We start from the raw sequence: 13,511 nt of genomic DNA, 5'->3' as shown, positions 1-13,511 counted from the left end.
TTTCATTTTTTTCAAAAGTTTAGAAGGACATTTTGGTAGGCATGGGACGTACGTGGGAGAGACTTAATTTTGAGAATGAAAATATTTAAGTTATAATCCAACAGTAACGATGAGATTTGATTGGAGTAAATAATGTTTAGGTTTTAATAGGTTTAGGGTTTAATTGAATTGTCAACCACATAATTTCACTTGTGTGCCAACTCTATTTAGATTTGTTTTAAGAACACATATAGGTTTCTGTTCTCTTCTTCCAAACCTTACTCTCCCTTATACTTTAACCTTAATTTAGGCTTCTTAAATGATCCAAACATAGGTTTTTGATGTGCTCCATTTAACCTCTTTTAAATTGAATAAATTTTCCTACTTACCTATCTAGTTTCAATATTATATATATTCAAATAATGTCTAATCTCTTGTAGTAACTATTATTTTTGGTTTAACCACAACAGTGAATTAGTTTGGATTGTTGTGGTAAGCATACTGTTATAGTCTCATTTGTAGGCGTGAGCACCAGTACAAAGTCATTATTAATGGAGTAAATTAGAAACATAGGGGTTTAAAACCACAGTCGAAGTTAATTTGTATTTGAAGTATGTGTACGTCATATGCATTTTGTTTCAATGTCAAAATTTTGTTTTGATATGAAACTAATCTTATATTTAAAATAATATCCCAAAGATCCAAGAAAAAAATAAATATATATAACTTAATTATGAATAAATAAAAATGAGAAGGAAATTAGAGACAACACATCAAATCTAAGATTCACGACACTTAATAACTCCTACATTTCATCCTATATCTTGGCCATAAAAAGAATTCAAGAGTTGATCTAACATAAAATTGGTCCAAAGTAAGCATACTTAACTTTGAAAATCATTAAATGTTCAATTAAGGACCAAAATAAAAAAGATATAGCTAGATTAAACGGTGTAATAAGATTGTATTTGTCTAATGAAAGAGAAGGGGTAAAAGATGAGTTAATTGATTTGAGTCATCCTCCTTAGTCCTTGTCGTTTTATTTTGGCCAACTGAGTATCGATCGGGACACGACGTCGTTTTCGGCTTTATGTAATATGTAGCAATTGAGAAGTTCACAGTTGTCCTTCTCCTTCATCGGATGCTCACCTCCTACACTCTCTTCCAACATTTCCCCTTCCCTTTCTTTCCCCCACACCATTATTATATAATACTTTTAATTTTAAAAATACTTCCTACTTTTTTTAAATAAAAAAAAGAAAAGAATATAAAGTTTGTTTAATCGACGAAGATGGAGATATACTCAATGTATCTGTTACGAGATTAAATATTTGAATTCATCTCTACCCTCATCAATTCACATTGCTCATTTTTTTCATTACAAATGATATAATCTCTTCCTTTTTCTATAACATCATTCATTTTTTTTTATCAAGTCATTGATAAATTTGAATTGTTGTCTGAAAAGAAAAAAAATATTACATTTTATATTTAAATCTAAAAAAATGTTATTAACAATTATATTAGAATTAGGAAGAAAGTGATAAACAGTTTAATTTATCAAATAACTTATGATTACCTCTTCATCCATGACAATATATAAGTTTCAATACCTCTAACACTTCTCATTTTTTAGTTTTATATTTTTCAATTGTGATTTTACGAATGACACTCCTTTTGAGGCTTAAATTATTTTCGAAAGGTTCCAATTTTTGTATTAGCATATGCTTCATCAAGTTTGCAGTTTTAAAGTAAAAAAATATTAATAAACTTACAAAATAATAGAATGCAAAAAATGTACATATTAGTATTACCTTATAGATTAATTTTCTCTTTGAGTTGGCACAAATAATAAGTAGATCAAAGTTGAAAACAACCAAAACTTTGGATAAGAGATCGCTCCTATATTTATACTAAAATCATGATCATGAGTCATTTTTTAAGTTATATTTTTTTTGAAGTTATGGAATATGGAAAACGAAGGTTAATTACAAACCATTATAATTAACAAAAAATCATTAATTATTTTTGAAGTTATGAAATATGGAAACCCAACATCCAATGTTAATTACAAACAATTATAACAAAAACCATTAATATTTGTGAAGTTATGGAATATGGAAACCTGACCTCCAATTTCAATTACAAACAATAATAACAAAATCCATTAATCATTAACCATTAATTATTCCATGCGTAGGGCATATTGGTAATTTTAGAAGTAGAGCAAGGGATAGAATTATCCTTTTAGAAGTTGGCAAGAGGAAGAATAGCTCAAAAATGATTCTTCCCTTAACTTTTTATACAGTAAGTATATATATATAATCTCTTTTCAACTCTTAAATTTTAACGTGGGACAAAGAAATCGCTCACATTTGTGAACTTGTTATAAGTAATGGGTCTAAGTAGCTATAAGTTATATATATATATATATATATTATATTATATTAGGTTATATATATACCGTGCTTCTATTTTGTTTCTTTTTCAATCAATAAAGAATCCGTAAATCTAAATTTAAGTCATACATGTTATGGGTCACCAAGAATCATGAGCTTCTAAGATCGTTGAGAAATATAAAAAATGGGTCAATAAACTTAGGGAGAAAAAGACTATGGAAAGGCATTGGCCCCAAATAGCCTAACTTACTCTCGATCGAGGCCAAGGTGACCCTCTTCCATTCTTGAAGGTCCACTTCTTGTGGTCAGCCACGATTCTCAAGCCCCCTTGGTTGGTCCGAAATTTACATTCCCTACTTTCGATTAGATTTAGAACCCTAGTTCTACCCCATTGTAAGTAAGAGGTCATAAGCATCACTCAAGATAAATCATTCTCTCTACTTTTAGCTTTGCTCTAACCAATTGCTAAAATACTAACTCAATTTTGTAGCAAGATATTTTCTTTTTCTGGATGGTTTCTTCTTGTTTACCATGAGGTTATCTTTCCTTCTCTAAATTGCATATTTAGCTTTGAAGGCACGTGAAGGTCTAGTGAATCTTCCTGTGTGTATGTTGCCATAAATAATACATATATTGTTTGCACGAGATTTCCGAAGAAATTTGATTTGTCGAGTTGAACTTGAGTTGATGTTGTATTTTTGTTTATTTGATACAATGTGGTTCAATCTCTAGAATCTGATCCTATGATTCTCTCTCGGTTGAACGTCTACACGTGTTTCACTTCCTCCAAATCAAGTGGTTTGAGGAAGCGAAACACGTGATGTTCTTGAAGTTGGTTGAACGACTACACTTGATTTGAGGAAGCGAAGTTATGGAAGAAAGCTTGTATTTTTAAATGAGCTTCAATCTTCGAGGACGGTCGACTTCGAAAGTTTTTTAGCTATTGGGAGAATTCTCTCTAGACCTTTTAGAGTAAAAAAAATTCACCCTTTACAAATGAAGACTCCTTTATTTACAGAGTTATCTGGTGAGCTGTATAAGTTTGAGTTTGGTTGGTGTATTGATTCAACCATATGAATTTGGGTCATATTTAGTTTTTGGACTAAATTAAGCTTATTTTTAGTTCAGGTAAACAATATTTATTTGAACCAAAATGATTAACTTAATCCAACGGTCAAAATGAAAACATATGACATTATGAGGATTCACCAATTTATGTTTTTCAATTTTAATTTAAACCACATGTCAATTTTTAAATTAGCCTCAAATTTAATTATTTGTATTTTTCATTGTTAATTTAGTAAATGATAATTTGTGATTAATCTCAATATTTTCTATTCAACACACATCATTTAACAAGTACAAAAATTCATCCACAGAATAACAATTATCTCGGTTTTGATTTTTTTTCTTTTTGTTTCCTATGTTTTTTAGTTGTTAGATATATAAAATTTTACAATCTTTAAAAAGATACAACATAGCGTCGAGTAAGGAAAATTAGATGTATATCACAATTAGTTATTGATAGTTTATAAATTAATCCCTTTCTAAAATTTAAAACAAAAATAGCTTACTTTATTTGTCTTTTTATGGTCCAATAATTATCAAATAATTATGTTTGTTTAACCAACCATATTCATCCTATCATATTATATTTCAAATATTTTCAATTTTGTCTGACATATATTTCATAGTCATTATAAATTAACCAAATAGAAAAAAAAAGCATATAGTTTTGGTGATTTTTTTTTTTACTATTTTTAAATTCCATATCAAATATTTGGAAAAGTTGGAGTAATATTGCACATTTTCAACATATTTATCTAAATATGTATTTTAAAACTATTTAGTAAAATAATTTACTGTTTTTCAGAATTTTCTAACTAAAATTTTAAAATATTGAATACTTATTTCCACGCCAACCAATTTTATTATTTTTTTCTTCTTAATTTAATTCTTATATTTCCTTTCCTTTTTTAACTGAGAAATCAATATGCAGAAAAATGTACCTTGAATACATCTTTTACTATTGTATTTTTTATAATTAAGAAAAAAATTCGTCGTTTCACAAAGATCCTAAGTTTCATGAGAGTTTTTTATGCCCTTCTAAATCATGGGTTTCTCACATATTCTTTTACATTCTTCTCCTTTTTTATTTTTTATTTTACACTCATATATATATATATATATATATATATATTAAATCTTCATTTGAATTTATTTAATTAAAAAAAAAATAAATGATCAATCATATATACCTTTTTTTTTTTGGTTATATCGTTACTCTTATTATTTTTAACAAGATATTCAATTTTACAGTTAAATTAATATTTATTTGATAAAAAATCCTAAATTATGATATATTATTTGTTGGAAAATAATATATAAAATTAATATAAAATAAATGGTACTAATTTTTAAAAAAATTCAAATTGATAAAAACAAATTTGTTATATTAGTTCAAACCATATCAAATTAATTATAAATTAATAAATAGTTGCATTATATAGGACCCAAACTAATGTCCAATAAAGAACGAAAGTGATGAGTTGATTTTACTATTAGTTTATTATTAATTTGATTCTTGGTTTTTTACATTTTCTTTTTTTAATGAGACCCTTTTTCTAACTTTAAATTAAATTTTGGTCATTTTCTTTCTTTATAAATTGCAATTTGACATTTTTATTTTATAAATTGCAATATACATCGCTAATTATTATGCAACTATTATAAAAATGACAAAAAAATTAACTCAAATTAAGAAACACATAACAAATAAAATCTAATATTATAAAAAAGAAAAAACTCAAATTAAACAAAAAAAAATATAATATTATAAATAATTATACAAAAAATATCATAAAACTAAAAACTTCAATTAAAGAAAACCAATAACAAGAAATCTTAACATTATAGAATTTAATAAAAAATTTACTCAAATTAAACACTAATGTCTACCTCCCCCTAAATAAATGAAAATTTTATTTTAGAAAATTCAATCTCTCTAGATCTAACAAATAAATATCACAAAATAGGATAGATTAGCTAACCTAAATTAGATACCACACAATATAAAACATTAAGTTGTTATATTAATATTATTGTCTTCTTAATTAACATTGTATTTTTTTTCATTAAAATAGAAAAACATTCAATAAGATATGGGTAGTAATTTGTTCTCAGAAGAGACATTATGAAAAGTAACTACAAATGTTATGTCTACAAAAGTTGCCAATTTCTATCATTGTTTTTTTCTTTTAATTTATTTAACATTTATTTTTTTTGTGCTTCGTAAATAATTTCAATTTTTTATTTATAAGAGTTTTGCTCTAAAAAAAGTGATTAAAAATATTTATTAAAGTTTCTTAAATAAAACTAAAGTTATAACAAAAAGAATTCACACCACCAAGATAAACAAGTACTAGAAGTTTGATAGAATTTAAAATTTATTTAATTTAAATCTCAATAAAAAAAATAAATAGAATTATTTGAATCATATCAAGAAGGAATAGGCTCAATAGGTTCAATAAAAATATCGGAGTTTTATTATCATTATTGAAGGTAAAAAAATTACATATACGATTAAATGGAATGAAAAAATGATTGATTTCTCATTATGAATCCACATCGATCATATTTACCTTAATTTCATAGGTTGACTCAACTCTTTAAAAACTAACTAAAATTACTATCTTAGAATCTGAGATAATCATGAAATGACAAAATTTAGTATAACAAACTGAAAAATAACAAATCTAAAAAGTATTAAGATTTTTAATAAAATTGGTTGTTTCAAAAGAATGAGACTAGATATCAAACTCACAAATACGAGTAGTATTTACAAATTTAAATAATTTATTTTGTATTAAAAAATAAAAATAATACATTTATGTATAAAAAAAGTAATAAACATTGACTTAACAATAAAAAAGATCAAACATTATAAAAATTATTAAAAAGAAAAGTCACTCAAATTAATTTTGTATAAAAATAAAAAACACTAAAAAAGTTTTAATTAAGACACTAAAATGGAGAAAACTGATATTATAAAAAAACTAATACTATAAAAGTTAAGAAACAATAAACTTGGAGAAATCTCAAGCTTCTAATTTAACTATATATGGTAAAAAAATTGATCAATTTTACCAATTCCCCATTTTAAATTAACCACATCCATGATCCATTGCATTTACTATCTAAAGTAAAACAATTAACTAATCTTCTCAAACTCTTTCTTTCAATAAATTGTGTTATTAATTTTGCAAAAAACAACCATTAATGTTGCCAAACACTTTCAACCCTCCTCTCCCTCTCTCTCTCTCTCTCACACACACATAGATATTTAAAATATTTACTTTAACTATTACTTAACCTTCTCTAAATCATTATTCTAAATTGGGTTATTAATTTACAAAAACAATTATTAATTCACATTACCAAACTCATGTTTCAACTCTCACAATAAATATTTAAATATATTAATTTTACCTAATCTTTTCTTACTTTTAATTTCAATAAATTTTGTTATTAGTTTTACACCAATGATTCATATTATTACAAAACACTTTCAACTCTTTTCTAACTCTCACACAATAAATTATGTTTTTAATAATATCAATATAACATATAATACTAATTTTGGAAAGCTTCTCAAACTCTCACTCCTCACTCCTTCCTTTCAATAGATTGGGTTATTATTTTTAATTGTATTGATTAATATAATAAAAATCGATTCAACTATCATGTTATTAATCAACTTTATTACTTTCAACTCTCTTCTCAATTAAAATATCTATCGAGCAGTATAGAGGTCAATTTTTTCAAATCAAACATTAGAATTTTCTCAATAATTTTGGGTCAAAATCTTAATAATAAGTATTATACAATCTTTTATTAGAAATAGAATAAAAGAAACTAAGAAAAAAAAAAGAAAAAGAAAAAGAGGATAGCGTAATTAATAGGAAAATGATTTAGATGGGCCATGGAAGCAGTTGGATCCAGCCCAGCCAAAACACCCTCTCGTGTGCATTTCTTACTTTTTTATTTCCTATTAATATTTCGTTGTTTTCATTGGGATCAAATTTGGCACCGGAAGTCATTTATCATTACCATTAATATCTGCACCAAACTATACACATACATATATATTCTTCTTTTATTTTCTATTGTTTAATAAATATATTTATTCAACAAAACTTCCAATCTAAATCATAAAATTATAAAAAGTTCATTATATATTTAAAAATTGTTGGTACAAGTATTACCAATTAGGCGTCTAGATGTTTGGACGCCTAGATAAGAAAACGTCTACAACTTGGTTGTATGGAGAGAACCCTTGACCAGTGGACGCCTAGTTGGTGGTCACCTAGATTGGTGGATACCTAGACTGTACACCTAATTTTAAAATAGAAACAGTTAGATGAAAACTAGGTTGCAGATGTAACACTCTCTTTAAAACATTTTGCAGCTCTACTCGAAATGCAAACAACTCGATATTGTCACGTTGATCCCAAGATAAAACAGTAAAAAACACTCAATCGGAGCTGGATTGGAACCAATAGAAAAACCAACACTTTTGAATGACTTTGCTCGAAAACTAAAAATTTGTAAGAGAAGGTATTTTCGTATGATAGAAATGAGAGAAGTGGAAGGAGTATATATAGTGATAAGTTTTATAACGCTTAAGAGTTATTAATGCTTAAGATTTGTAACACCTCAACGATTATGTAAAAAACGCAATACCTCAACAGTCAAGTCAAAGTGCAATGCTTCAACAGTCAACACATTAAGTAATCAAACTCAACACATTACAAGATCTTAACACCTTGCTTCTCATCGTTTGACATATCTTAATGTCTTTGCCTCTCTATGCGTTCAACAACTCGCCTCTCAAACCTTCAAGAAAAAAAATGATTTTTTTATTAATTAAAGAATAAAATAAATATTTCACAAAAACAATCACTATTTTCTTGTCTCACGTCACCCATCGTCGGATCGAACGACAGAGTCAAGTGTGTGAAGATATCAACAAATTTACCTTTGTCAATCTTCTCCCTCTCTAAAATATGGATATTAGTTGAAGCCATACGTTTAAAACTAGAAATTAATTTGGAAGATAAAATATATTTACTAAATCATACTAATTTGATCAGCGTGAATAACTTAATTAGTATATATCTAATTTGATCAGCGTGAATAACTTAATTAGTATATATATAATGGACATGCACTATTATAACTAAAAGTTCTATGGTTGAAATCCACCTACCTTAATTTAATTATACTGAAAGAATGAAAACATATGAAGACTTTGGATATATGATAGTAAAGATAAAAAAAACATCTTTTTCGAATATCAATATTCAATATATCTTCTTATTATTATTAAATGTAAACTTAAATGTTGAGGTGTTTGGGACATTCTTTGGAAATCAAAGATGAAGCCCACAAATCTGAAAGTAATTGCATTGATTTGTACAATGAACTCAACACAACTTTAATATATATATATATATATATATCACAAATATATGTAATAATATATATGCATTATGCATGGTTGGCTTCTCTTTTATTATTTCTTTAGCTGTCTTTCAGAATTTGTGCATTATTCATTGATTCAGTATGTTCCTATCGACAATTAATATTTGGGGCCTATTTCTCTACCTACTATTTTCTACAAATTTCTTTTCAATCTGATCTTCGACTTTAACCAATTCTATTTTAAATTTTAATAGCTAGGCATAGATTTTTTAACTCTTAATATAATAATCTGAAGTAAGAGTACGTAACTGCATGTAATCAATAATAATGACTAGCTATAATAATAAATCTCATTAATCAAAGCCACACTTTAAGCAGAAATTAAAAGTTAGTAATTCTTACCTCAATGTTGGATGGTTCAGTTTTTCATCCTACTATTGTGAACTAAATAAAATGATCTACATCATATGTAGAAAATATGAAATTAAAATGTGTTTAATTATTAATGGTAAGGTAATAGAAGGGAAAAGGGTTTGAACACCACAGAAAATGGTTTTGCATTAAGATTAATTTGAGCATTCAAAATCATAACACAACACAAAAAAGAGAAAAAAATAGAAAAGTTGGATGCTAAGGTTTTTATGAAAGAATTTAGTGATGATGTACTACCTTAGCAATGACAAGATCTAAGTAGCAAAAAAAAAAAAACAACACAACCTAGGTTGAAGATAAAAAAGAGAAGGTTCATGGTTTAAATTCTCTTACTTATTTGTACTAAAAGAATAACTTTTAGATTTCTAATTGTAACATCCTAGATCTAGGATTCATAATTTGGATCTCTAACATATGTCTCCAGGATCTCTCACATTCAGATATGATATCGGTTTATTTATGTTCATCTCCTAAACTCGGGGCGTTACATGCCCACCAGCTTTTGCTTGGTTTATCCTCGAACCACATCTTACTAAAAAAGGTTCCACTCTAGTACCATCTGTAACGCTTCTGGCCTAGGATTCAAATCGAGATTTGAAATTCGGGTCCTCGACATCGAGACGCCTAATTAAAATTTACGAGATTAACTTCTTTTTAAGGTTGTGAATGTTTTGAAACTTTAAGAAGTCTTATTTATGTAGTAGGTTAAACTTTTTTTTTTTTTTTTGTTAAAGGGACTCTTTAACCTCGCTTTTTCTGTCAATTATTCACTTTTGTGAAGTCTTTAGAGATAGAGTAGTTTGTCCCGATTCTCCTTATGGCTCTTTAACGTAACCTTGAAGAGGGTAGTTTTGATGGGAGTGAAAAAAAGAGAGTAAAATTTATCTATTATTTAATAAGCTAGAAAATTGAATTTAAAATGGATTTGATGGGTTGGGTCTTAGCCAAAAATCAAGTAGAAACAATGACATTTTTTTAACTTTAAAAAGGAAAAAAAAAAAAGAGAGAGAAGAAGAAAGAAGAAAAAAAAACTCTTAAAGAAAGGAACTTGTGGCCATGGAAAAGAGCTACACTATATATCACCCAAATTATCTTACATCAATAATAATACTAATGTCTTGTCACACCCACATTTGGTTTTATAGTTGACTGATTGGATCACTCTCAAATAAATATTCAATTTTGAAGATGTGTGAATAAAATATTTGTTAAGAATCATTTGTGATTATATTTTTCCAACTTTGTAATCAAATATAGATCATTTTAAAAATCATTTGGTAATAGTACTTTTCATTAAAAAACATGTTACAGTATATATATTTTATTTATTTTCACCTACTAATTAATTTAAACTTTTACTCCATTAATGATTTATAATATACATATCCGTGGAAGTCTTATGCTTGCACGTTCATTTTATTTCCTTCTAAATTAAAATGCTTCCTATTCTAGCCTACAAGTGAGAGTGTTAGATGATCTAAGAGACACCTTCTTGAGATCGAAACATGTGAGGTGTTGAGATTCATACGTCTTATAAGATATATGTACTATTTCTTTCATTTATAATTAATTTGAGATAGCTAGTGAAGTAATTTGAAATAAAAAAACCTACCAATGAGAAAGTTGTACACTACATTGGATGGATGTACTTTACAAAAGTAGCAAAAGCTTAAAGAAGGAAGAAGAAGTTACGTTTAGAAGGTGAAAAGAAGGTATGTTACAATGGAATTAATTGAGAGTTTCCCATTCCTCACTCAAATTTGGACTGATGAAGAAGTAAAATTGATTAGCTTAAGGGTACAATTGACTGAGGCCATGCAAGGGCAGACACCCCCCTTGAGCGGAAGAGGTCACCGAAGATGAGGTGATCAATGTGAGGAATTAACCAAATTCCTTTATATTTGAACAAATTAAGTCATACGTTATCCGTTCTTCTTAAACTCGAACATTATTAGGTCAGATTTCATTTCGACTTAGTTATATTTTATTTTTCTTCTTCCTTTTAAGCTTGTTTATTAGGTTCAAAATTATTCCTACAAATTTCAAATAACTTTGACTAAGTTTCATTTCACACAATCAACTAATTCAATAGTTGTTTTAACATATATACACACACACATATCAAAAACATTCAAACCACTGACAAAATTTAGCTATATTGCATAATTATAAAGATATCACTGACAAAAGATTATAACCACATGTTACTATTATACAGTTATTCAAGCCAAATATGTCACCATATATCAAAAACTTTCTAAACAATATCATTATACATCAAAGTTAACAAATTTTTTTAAAAGAATCAATTAGTTTGTAATGATATGAAATAAAATATATCAAACTTAAGGTATATATATAGCCTAAAAAGAGTGGACATAATGAAACAAATGAAAGACATTTTACAAATTAGAGAAGAAAGACTAATGGACTTGGATGGATTTGGTTTAGAGAGAAGTAGAGAATTTTGGATGGTGAGAAATTAGAAGGTGAAACCTAGGGTAGGGTGTTAGGTGTAGGGTAGCTATCCATTCCAACTTCAAAAGACAGTGTCCATTAATGAATGATTTGGCAGCCAGCTCCGTTTGGTGACTGCTCTCTAAAGGTTCTCCAAATGAAAAATTAATAATAAAACCATTCTTTATGAACTTCATTTCGTTTGGTTTCATGTTTGTGACAACACATAGAGTAGAGATCAGTGACTAGTGGCGCAAAAATATAAGGAAATTAATATGCCCCTAATATTTATATTAATCTTCTGTCATATTCTTTTTCAACTTTTGATTAAATCGAGTTCTTGAAAGTTTTTATATTTATTCGTATGTAGATCGTTGAAAGACCATGCACTCTCTCCTCTCTCTTATCTCTTCTCTCTTCTCTTTTCTCTTTCTCCGAAGTGTGCAATTTGTTGTGTGTTATTACCCATGGATGTAATTCTTTAGTTTGTTTTACTTTTAAAAAAATGTTTGTACATTTGTGGTCTTTGAATTGCTTTTAAATTTTTTTTTTTTTTTTGTCTAGTAGATTGTTTCACTCTAAAGTGTTTAATAGCATTTTATTATTGTTTTTGTTGTTGTTATTACATGTTGGATAGGTCTTACTAAACGTAAAATTTTGTATATATAGGTCTATGAATTTTTATATTTGAATCTATAGCTAATTATAAGCATAAAAATTCAAGTCAAAATTAAAATTGAATTAGTAATCAATTTAGCATCAAATTAAATGCTACCATATTATCAGATTTACCTTATTTAATCTCACTTATATGAGGATTAATAATATAAATTTAGATTGATTTAGTTATAACTTTTATATATATATATATAAATAAAGTTCAACAATATGTTATAGGTATACATATATAGTTGAGATGTTTAAAATTATTGGCTTATTAATTTTAGATATAGGATAGTAAATAAGCATGTTTTTTTATTCAATATTATGTGGAACAATAGGTGTTTCTAATGTTTTAAGTTAAAAAATACATTTTTTTTCTTAAACTAGTTGAATTATATAGTAAGCAATACGAAAAGAAATGAAAACGGTCAACTAATAAATATTAGCAATTAAAGTTGTCATTTTGAAAAATAGCAAAACCACTTTTTTTAAACAAAAATGACAAAACGAAAAATACAAATACAACAAATAAGAATTTGCACAAACCTAAAATACTCCTATACACAAAGGGTGCAAGCTGCTTTATTGAGCTAAAATAAAATAAATACATTTTAATAAAAATTAATATATTTGTCAAATCAAAATCAAAACCCTTCATCTTCATTTTTGAGATTCGTTGCAATGATCTATATTTTCCATTTTTTTGTTTTTTGATTCTCCATCTTCCTTTGTCTTCATTTTCCATTTTTCTTTTTTGATCCCATATATTTCACTTTGAAGTGGGTAAACCTCAATCTCCACCATTTCTTTTGCAAATTATCGTTCCATTTGAAGTTTCACTTTCATCTTCAACTTCATCGTGCATTTTCAAGAAAAAGAACATAAATATTTGAAGCATGCAAAGACTATTTTCATTTTCCATTTTCCATCTTTGATTTTCAAGTTTACAACTTGCAATCTCAAATGTTTGAGGTTGAAGAATAACCTTCACTCGGAAAAGCAATAAGATACAAAAGTTGCATCTTAGATCTTTTGTCTCTTAGGAAAAATTTTAGCTGATTTTTTTAATTATTTATATTATTTAATTAATAAAATGTA

The sequence above is a fragment of the Cucumis sativus genome, chromosome 4 (genome assembly GCF_000004075.3).
Source record: "Cucumis sativus cultivar 9930 chromosome 4, Cucumber_9930_V3, whole genome shotgun sequence".
Classification (NCBI taxonomy): Eukaryota; Viridiplantae; Streptophyta; class Magnoliopsida; order Cucurbitales; family Cucurbitaceae; genus Cucumis; species Cucumis sativus.
The sequence above is the reverse complement of the archived record's forward strand: the minus strand, read 5'-3'. Positions refer to the sequence as shown.